The sequence below is a fragment of the Euprymna scolopes genome, chromosome 17 (genome assembly GCF_053919585.1).
Source record: "Euprymna scolopes isolate OS-2025 chromosome 17, ASM5391958v1, whole genome shotgun sequence".
NCBI classification, from domain to species: Eukaryota; Metazoa; Mollusca; class Cephalopoda; order Sepiida; family Sepiolidae; genus Euprymna; species Euprymna scolopes.
The window spans coordinates 123,998,636-124,008,281 of NC_136498.1; the positions used below are offsets into that span (position 1 = coordinate 123,998,636).

General features: G+C 35.4%; 1 long non-coding RNA gene across 2 annotated transcripts in view; it reads left to right on the forward strand.

The window, feature by feature from the left end:
• Window positions 1-8,575, forward strand: part of LOC145297085 (uncharacterized) — a 60,684-nt gene extending 52,109 nt beyond the window's left edge. For both annotated transcript variants that reach the window (XR_013870106.1, XR_013870107.1), the window contains exon 3: window positions 7,857-8,575. This is a non-coding gene — a long non-coding RNA (uncharacterized LOC145297085). The remainder of the gene's footprint in view (window positions 1-7,856) is intronic.
• The last annotated feature ends 1,071 nt before the right edge of the window (window positions 8,576-9,646 follow it).

Sequence of the window (9,646 nt, forward strand, 5' to 3'; positions counted from 1 at the left end):
ATATTTACTTATGTGATGAATTAAAAAAAAAAATCTGAAATAGTAACATTTATTTAATGACAAGGGAGATTATCTAAGATCAAAATTATGTTTGCAAATACTTGCATTGACACAACAATAAGAACTAATGGATTAATACAATGAGTATTTCAAAAGAAATGAAAAATATTCCAATTTACCTGTGAGACTCTGTAGTTAGTTAAATTTAGAAACTTCACTTTTATTTACTTAACTAAAAACATACGATCTTTTCTAAGTTCTTTTTTTTTTTTTTCCGGAATTGATATTTAAAAAAAAAAAATTTCTCTCTCTACTATAAAAATAAGTGCATGTATGGAGTTATTACAGAAAGGCGTCTGAAGAAACCATATTAATCTTGTTTTTAGCCAATAAAGCTATACTATATTTATTCATGTTGGGTATAAAAAAAATTTAGAGATCTGCTGTTACTATTTAACTAAAAACTGAAATAGGGGATAAAAATTACTACCGGAACAGTAGTAGAACCTCGCTATGAAGCAAGAAGAACAACAGAAGATGTATTTGAGAGAAACAGCTGACCTTATAGGCTTATATATACTGATGTTTATTAGCTGTTTTCTTTTCAGATAAAGTTAATGTCAAGAGAGAGAGTTAAAGCACCTTTCTAGGGCTTTCCTCGTCTAAGTTTTATAGGATGGTGCTTTTGGGGGGGGGTATTTCATGGCATATCTTTTAAAACTTTATGTAGTCATGTTTGGGGGGGGGTATTTCGTTTTATAGATAATATTGGGTCATCAGGAGAGAATACGCACATATTACATATTCTATCTATGACGCTATCAAAGTAATGCTTGTCCAAAACTTTTCCCCAAACGAGTCGAGATTTACCTGAAGGGGAATCTTCCCTTGTTTGTCTCGAAGGACATTTGATTCAGTAGCTCTCCAGATCTGAATGTTTGTGACTATTGGCTATTTAGCATGATTGAAAGAAAATCGAATGTTATTCCACATCCTAATGTCAACTCTGAAAGCAAAGAGCGTTCTGTTATGTAGATGCTGATGAAGTAAAGGTGAGTTGTTCAAAGTTTCGCCTGAGGATCTCCAAAAATATCATAGCAAAGGGAGATCATATCAAATAGATTGTAAGGATTACAGAAATAACTGTTAAAACGATTATAGATACCTCTTTTGTCCTCTAAATCAGGGAAGTTCAAAAGAAATGAAAAAAATCCAATTTACCTGTGAGACTCTGTAAATAAAAGTGAAGTGTCTAAATTTAATTCTGTAGGTAGAGTTAAATTTAGACACTTCACTTTTATTTACTAAAAACATAGGCCCTGTCGGTGGGGCATTAGAATACGCCGACCGCCCCCCTGCAGAGGGTAAAAGTCCCTCAATGGGGGTCCTGGATATGACCTTAAACTATATCCAGTGGTGAGGGCCCCAGCTTGTGGGCTTTGGGGAGTGTGGAGCCACCCTTTAATTACCATTGCTCCCAGGTCCACTCTGACACGGAGTGGTAGTACCTGTTAGGGTCCCAACTATGGGTTAAATAGAAACCGATGTGAAAACAACAAATATATTCTATTGCATGTGTGAAATTATTACAGAAAGACGTCTGAAGAAACCATATTAATCTTGCTTTTAGCCAATAAAACATGAAATATTATATTTACTTATGTTGGGTGTAAAAATTTAGAGATCTGCTGTTACTATTCAATTAAAAAAAAAAGTCTTAAATAGTCACATATTTATTTAATGACAAGGAAGATTATCTAAGATAAAAATTATGTCTGCAAATGCTTGCATTGATACAAGAATTAATAGATTAATACAATGAGTATTTCAAACCACAATTTAGCAAATCAATATTGACTCAATACTTACATATCAAAAATATATATTTTTTTAAATATGGCTGTGGCATGAAATAAAAAAGAAAAAATAGTCAGCATTTGAACAAACACATCTATAATATAAATCTCACCTGTCTGTTTAAATGTATGTATGTATGTATGTTTGTATGCCTAAAACTTTTGACAGAGGTGACAGGTTTTCATGAAATCATTATCGTTTTGAAGCTCGACCCTTCAGACGACAAATATCGAAAATTTGGCTAAAAACATTAATTCCTTCACCTTCAACTGGGCACTTTTCTACAGGGAGGGGTTACTTTTTTCGCTGATATTTTCGAAATTTATCCCCTTTTTTCGATTGACTAGCGTTAATTTTAACATTCGTCACTTCCAGTTTGGCGATGGGCGCAACAGCAAAAACGTCACTTCCCCCCCTCCCCTCACGTTATTTTCCTCGTTCGCGGTACGGGTTCGAGCCTGGCTGCTTACTACCATTTTTTCTTTTTTTGCTCAACACATACCTCCAAACACCTGGGCAATGCCGGGCATCCAGGCTAGTTATTTATAAAAGAAATATTTTCATGCAATATGCAAATAGAAAAAGAAAATCGTTTAAAAAAAAAAAAAATGGAGAAAAATAATGTATGGAAGTGCAGAATTACTTGCCCTTTCTTATATTCATTTAAACATACATTCACCAGAGGGCGTTTCAAATCAATTATCTGCCTTTTCTCAATAGTATTTAGCACTGAAATCATTAGGCATAAAGAGACGCAAAAGGAAATTCTCCTCGCTTTTTATTTTTTCACAAGCGTCACCACTCATCAAGGCCTTAAGGCCATTCGAGGATAAGGATTAATGAGTGTACAGCAGTCATCAGACAACAGTAAAATAATCGTTAGTGGTAGAAAGTGGGTATGATTTATTTAAGAGGAACTTGTTTACATTGGACTTGAAGAAAATCATATTGTTCTCAGCTGGAAAGCGGGTTAGTGAAACAGGCAGGCAGTTCTAGGAAAGAAGTTTTGTTTGTGGAATCTGTGTTTTGTGAAAGTTTGCAATAGGGGATCATAGATTAAAGCTTAGACGAGCACTTGACATGAAAATAACAATAGAGCAGAGGTAGGCTTGCAACGTCTCTTCTGTGGGGAAAGAAGCTGCAGAGAAGGGAAAAGGGTATCACCTACTAAGTTTCGAAGCCGATTTTGAATTCTGCCAAGGGAGGATAAAGTGTTCTGAGCGGCTCCTAGGATGTACTTGACTCTTATATAGGTAAAGGATCGCATCGGCAGTAAGATATCTATTGGAATCGTAGAATGATCCAACTGTTTTTCCAGCGATCTGGGCAACAGATTTGATGTATGTGTTCCATTTCAGATCAGGAGTGAAGGTCAGTCGCAGAAGCGTGTCAAAACATGGAGCTTCCCCAAGACAAAAGCCGTTCATTTCAACTGGGCGAAGATGGGGGTCAGAAAGTTGATGATGGGAAAAGCAAAGCTTGGTTTTAGATGCACTAAAATTAACCAGCCACCCTTTTCCCCATTACACTGATTGCTCAAGGGTAGAAGACAGAGAATCAAAAAGATCTTGGTGTGCATATCTCAAATATTCACATAAGAATTCACAATATGCAAGACATTTACATTTTTTTTTATTTTTAAGATGAGGATTGCTCATTTGTATTATTTGGATTCTTCAGACTACTATTCTCATCTTGAGTGTCATTTTCACAATATTTTGGTTGATGTAACCTCCGACCTTCTTCAGGTGTATCTTGTCAAATGCGGGGAACCTTTTTGTCGAACTTGGGAATCTGTATGGAATTTCAAACATAACCCTTTATTTAATCCACAAAGGTAGCATGCTCTCATTCTGTCAGCCATTAGGTAGAAGTAATTCACAATTGTATTTTGAGTGTTGGCCACACTGAGGATTGAACCTTAAACCTCTTGAAGAGTGTAATTTTATAATTTGATTTTACAAAGTATAGGTTGGTGCAAAAATAATGTTTTTTGACATTTAACTTCAAAAGATCTTTTCAGAATAAACTTGATTAATCGAAATAAGAACCTTTAGAATCAACATATTTTTGCCAACAAGAAACAAATTTATTTATCCCATTAGCATAGAAATCCGGAGTTCTGGAAGCGATGAAATTATTGAAGGTCGATTCGGCATCATTTCGGCTTTTTAAGCATTTTTCGCGCAGGAAGTTGTCAAGATGCTTGAAAAAGTGATAATCGGTGGGCGAGAGGTCCAGTGAATATGACGGATAACACAGTCTCATAGCCCAATTCGTTCAGCTTCTGTTGAGCAACATGTAGGCGACCATTGTCATGTTGGAGAATGTGTAGCTTCGTATTGACCAATCTCGGACACATACATTGGAGCTTCTGGTGCATTTTTGTCAATTTGTCGGCAGTACTTCTGTCGTAATCGTTTCGCCCAGATTTAAGAAGCTGTGATTGATGAGACCAGTCGCAGACCACCAAACGAAAATGGTACCATTAGGATTCATATAGAGACTGGAATCACTTCATAATATACCGAATCTTAGAATTCCTGCACACATCTTTACATGAGAAGGAACTCTTTGTCTTCCTCTGCAAAAAACACTTCTTCAAATTGGCTACCTACCAGAGACTTTCTGCCTTCGTCTGCAAATTTTACAATTCAAAACTTCTCTGGATTGATACTGCCATTTTGTTTGGAACAACATTTCTCTTCTCTTCTGAAACTAAAATGGCTTACAATAAAAAAAGTCAGCATTTTTTAAAAATATTTTAAAGAATTAAAAGAGGATTATTATTACAAAGTGCAGATCTGGATAAACAACAGTTAAGTGCTACCATATAATGAGTAGAAACTCAACCCACCTAATAAGTTGATATCACTGATAGCCATACTGCAGACCAATAAGAATAAGGACGATTCTGTAATAGACTATCATGAATTAGACACCTATAGCGATAATACATTCACTGGCGATACAGATTTTTGCATAAATAGTGCTGAATGGAGAGAACCATGTTCCAATAGAAGCAATAGAGTTCCAGAACTGAACTGTCATCTAAGCTTCAACCTCTGTCCCATCGACGAAATGTTCCATCCCTCTGCCTGTTCTACAAGTGCTTTAATGGTGAATGCCCTGACAAACTACAAGCACTTGTACCCCCTCGACGTAAATACCCCCGACAAACCCGACAAGCAGCAAAATCCCACCCTTCACAGTAGTGATCCCTAGATGTAAGAAAGCCTTCGACTCTAATAGTTTCTTCCCCCAGAACTGCAAGACTTTGGAACTCCCTTCCGGAATTCTGTTTTCCCAACTGTACTGACATGCAGAAGTTCAAATGCAATGTGGACAGACATCTTGCTGCTCATCTCCCTACACAGTATCTCTGCAACTTATGTCCCCGATAGTAGCCCCATACATCACAGTGGCACTGTGCCTTATTTGACGTGAAAAAAACAAACACTGTATGAGTGTGAAAGACAGAACTTTGGTTAAGCTGCCTTTTTTCACAATCAATTTAAGATCCAATCTTGATTCATTTTTACACCATTACAAAACTTCACGAATCAATTTCTGATAAACCACAACATGGACCCGATAATATCCTCCGATAATACCTACAGCATAATATCAAGTTACGCCATCTCTTTGTGTCCTACCATTAGGAAAATTGATCGTATCAAATATCGATAGACTTGTGAAATATATTTCAGGTCTACAAATCACATCATTATGCCGAGTTTTGTGCTCTTGAAAAATAACCCCTCCCTTATATATATATATTGGATCTAAACACTTGAAATTTTGTAGATGTAGGTTACCTGGACACGAGTTAAACTTTTTAATATATATATATATCTATATATATATATATATATATATATATATATATATATATATATATATATAGTATACACACATGTACATAAAGTTATGGACATAGGGCCCAAGCAAAGCCGGGTTGAATTGCTAGTATGAAATAAATCTAATGTAATTTTTGGATTAATTTTAAATTAAATTTTTATATTTTAATTCGTAAAAATTATAAAAATGCACTTGGAAACTTAATAAATTTCAAATTAAATCTTTTAATTTTTAAAGTTTATAAAAAAACATTTTGTTTAACGATTTTCATGCTTTGCAAAAAATGCCTTTCTGATATATATATATATATATATATATATATATATATATATATATATATATATATATATACACACACACACCAGCTGTGGCCACATTTTCAGCTATCATTTTTTTTTTTTTCACACGCACAAGTCCGGATATATGGCAATGATCAAATTTACAGCTTTTGCAAGTCACCCTGACCCTAACTCCTGATTCGAATATGAAGTGGTAGTAAGAATACTCATTTTATTTCCTGAAATTTCTAAAATCTGAAAACGAATTTAAGGTAAAAGAAAACTGATATTAATTTTTGTACTTTTAGATGCAACAACAAAACTGATATTAATTTTTGTATTCTTCCTAGCCCTAAAACCAACGCAGGTCACAAACATTTTATTTACGGAAAAGCTATTTCCTTTTCTGATGATACGTACATTACTATCCGAAATTAATAAGAAAGTTATGATTTTTAACAAAAATTTTTGCATCTTAACATGCTTTAAAAACAGTTTGTCTGTTTATTCAAAATTTAAAGTTATATTAAAAACTATCAATGATAAAATACAATAAAATACGGTTAAAAAAAGGGTGCTTTGGGTGCCATCTTATTGTGTTATTAAAAAAAATGCGGTGCGCATAATAAAGTTGAGGATTTTAAAAGATAGGAAAGAGAAAACATTATTAAAAGAAAAAAAAGTGTGGTGGATGCAAATTTGCAAAACTTAAGTTCGTAAACGAATACGTTATTGATCAGACCACAACGATACAGATGTTATCACGTTGCAAATTTTGCTTTTTAAAATGAAAGAACGAAACAAACCTTCATGCACATGCGATTAAAAAGCAGCAACGAAACCAAGATTTTTACCTGACTCCCCCCTTCAAGCAAAACATTTCTACATGAAATTATTGAGGATTTTTTTCTAATTTTTTGATATTATGTGTCAGCGAGATCGATCTTTCTAACGATATCAAGTTCATGTCTGTTCAATGCGGATGACAAAAGTTTTTAGCAGACATACAAAGACACACACAGGCGGCTGTGATTTATATAATAGACTAGCGGAGGTACCCGGCATTGCCCGGGTGTTTGGAGGTGTAAAAAAAAAAAAAGTTTTGGTAGGTAGGTAAGCCCAAACCCGAACCCTTGAGGTTAATAGGCTAATGACTTACTGCCATGCTACACTGGCAGAGAACTAAAAATGTGTGAAATGAAACGATTAAAAAGTGATGTGACAGGTGTATCAATTAAACGAGATCAACCATCACGGCATAGGGAATCAAACACACTTAACTTTGGCTGCAAGCCAGTTTCTGTGTATGTTGTTTGCTTCCCCTAAGATGTTTGGGAAAACCAGCTCCCCATTTAAAGGGGAGTATCGTAAGGAATAACAATTGTCTGATATGATGAATTTTAGCCGCATTGATCAAACTTTGTTGCTTTCTGGACATCCCGAGCATGAGTGCCAGGGAGGCTAATTTTGCTACGGTTCAGTTTCACTTATATACAACAAAGCCAAAGAAACACATGGAGAATAAAAACTATTGTGAAAATAGCGTGTAAAAGTCGCCCAAATAAAAGATACACACCACCCCCTTTCGTAATTCGTACATATTATAATCTAGGTAGCATATAAAAAGTTATAATAATGAGCGACCAACCTGAGAAGCAGCCGGAAAAAAGCCTTTGGCGGACATACAGAAAAAATGCGTGCACACACACACATTTTCGCTTTTATATATATAGATGCTTTTGGGCAATCTATTGCAATGTGCCACTTATACAAGATGGAACGATAAAATTGTCACTCTAGAAAAGACAACATGATTCCATTTCTGTTTGATGAAAACCGGTTTTCTTTTTTTTGTTGCAGACCATCTGCTAGTCAGCCAGTTGAGGACAAATCCAAGTGACAGTGTTCAACAAGCGAGATTGGAGATGGGTCGCTGTACAACTCATGCTCTCTACCGATCCAAGTTATGACAACAGAACCATTGCCAGCACCCTCAAAATGCAAATTCGGACAAGTCAATGCTTGAGGGCACAGCTCAACGAAGTTTCTGGTCATAGTTATGGTCTGAGGTGTGGTTTCAAGTGAGGGCCACATCATGCCACCTCACATCTTTGAAGTCGGCTTGAAAGTCAACACCAAAGTGTGAAAAAAAAAAAAAAGAAAGTGTATTTGGATGTGCTGAAAAGTGTTGGTGAAATCAGATGGCCACTAGCAGACCCTGGGTGTGGCAGCAGGACTCACCAGTCAAAGAGATCCAGGCTTGGCTTCAGGAGTACTACGGCTTTGTACCTGTTTCCTTCCCCAACCTCCGACCTTAATCCACTGGACTACTTCATTTGGTCATACGTCGAGAACATCACCAACACGACTTCCCACAACACGAAAGCCACACTGAATGCTGCCATCTGCCGAATATTCACTGAGCTCCTGCCAGCACTTGTGGAAAAGGCATGCTCCCAGTTCTGGACCCATATCGAGGCAGTGATTGAGGCTGAAGGCGGCTACATTAAATAGATGTCAGCTCTACTACATAATCAAGTTACCTGAATTGATTTTTTGAATAAAAGTTTTAAAATAAAGCTGTAGTGTTGTTTTCTTTTAGGACAACAATTTTATTGTTTCATCCTACAATCGTGCAATGCTGGCAGAGTTAAAATGAGGTTTAGGCTTAAGCAATTGTGATATTTTTATATTATAGCTTGATCTTGTGCCAGACTTATGCTGAATGGTGACTTAAATAAATCTGTCAATTTAATTTTTTTTAAATAAATTTTTACGTTTTCTAAAAACACATGTACAGACACACCTTACAGATATCTACGACAGGTATTGATGTAAACACGATATTAGTTCGGCATTTTTATTATTTTTGTACAGAAAGATTTTTACCTCAGTTTAAGAGGAGTTCTCAAACAAGGAAAGATTAATGAAAAACCAATAGTTTCATTTTCTTATACTTATTCCGAAAAAAATTATATTTACGTCAGTCTAGGAGGAATTATTTAGTTTGAACAAATTTATATTTACCTCAGTCTAAAGGTAATTACTTACATACGGCATAATCACATTGACACACCGGTTCCTGTTAGATCCCTGAAGTTAAACAACGTTCAGCCTCGTCACTACTAAAATGGATGACCATTTTGGAATTCCAAGTGCTGTATGTGCTCTCTGCTTATCTCGGCATTGTTTCCAGTCAGTTTTGGCCTTTCCTTGCCACTGGATCCAAGCAAGGATTTTTCTGCTCTTTATAATATTCAATAGGGAATTGGCTCTGTAATAATAAATATGGAATCTACATGAATTAAAATGTATTTAAGCATATTTTACCAGCGCCCGCCCTAGTAGTCAATAGAAAAGGGGTCTTTGGTTTGCCATCGACCACTTTATTATTTATTTATTTTTTTACTTATTCTGCCTTGAGTTTATCATCGTCAATTAAGACTGCTTTGTTTTGCAAGAACTCTATTATCCTTTCCCCTTTTCCTCTTTTGTTATTATGTAACTGAATCTTTTTATTTCATTATCAAGTAGTTTCATGCCTTCTCTGGAGAGATTTTTATATGTCATATATATATATATATATATATATATATATATATATATATCTCGTTGAGCACTTTCAGTAGTAATGAAGTCGGTCTACTTAG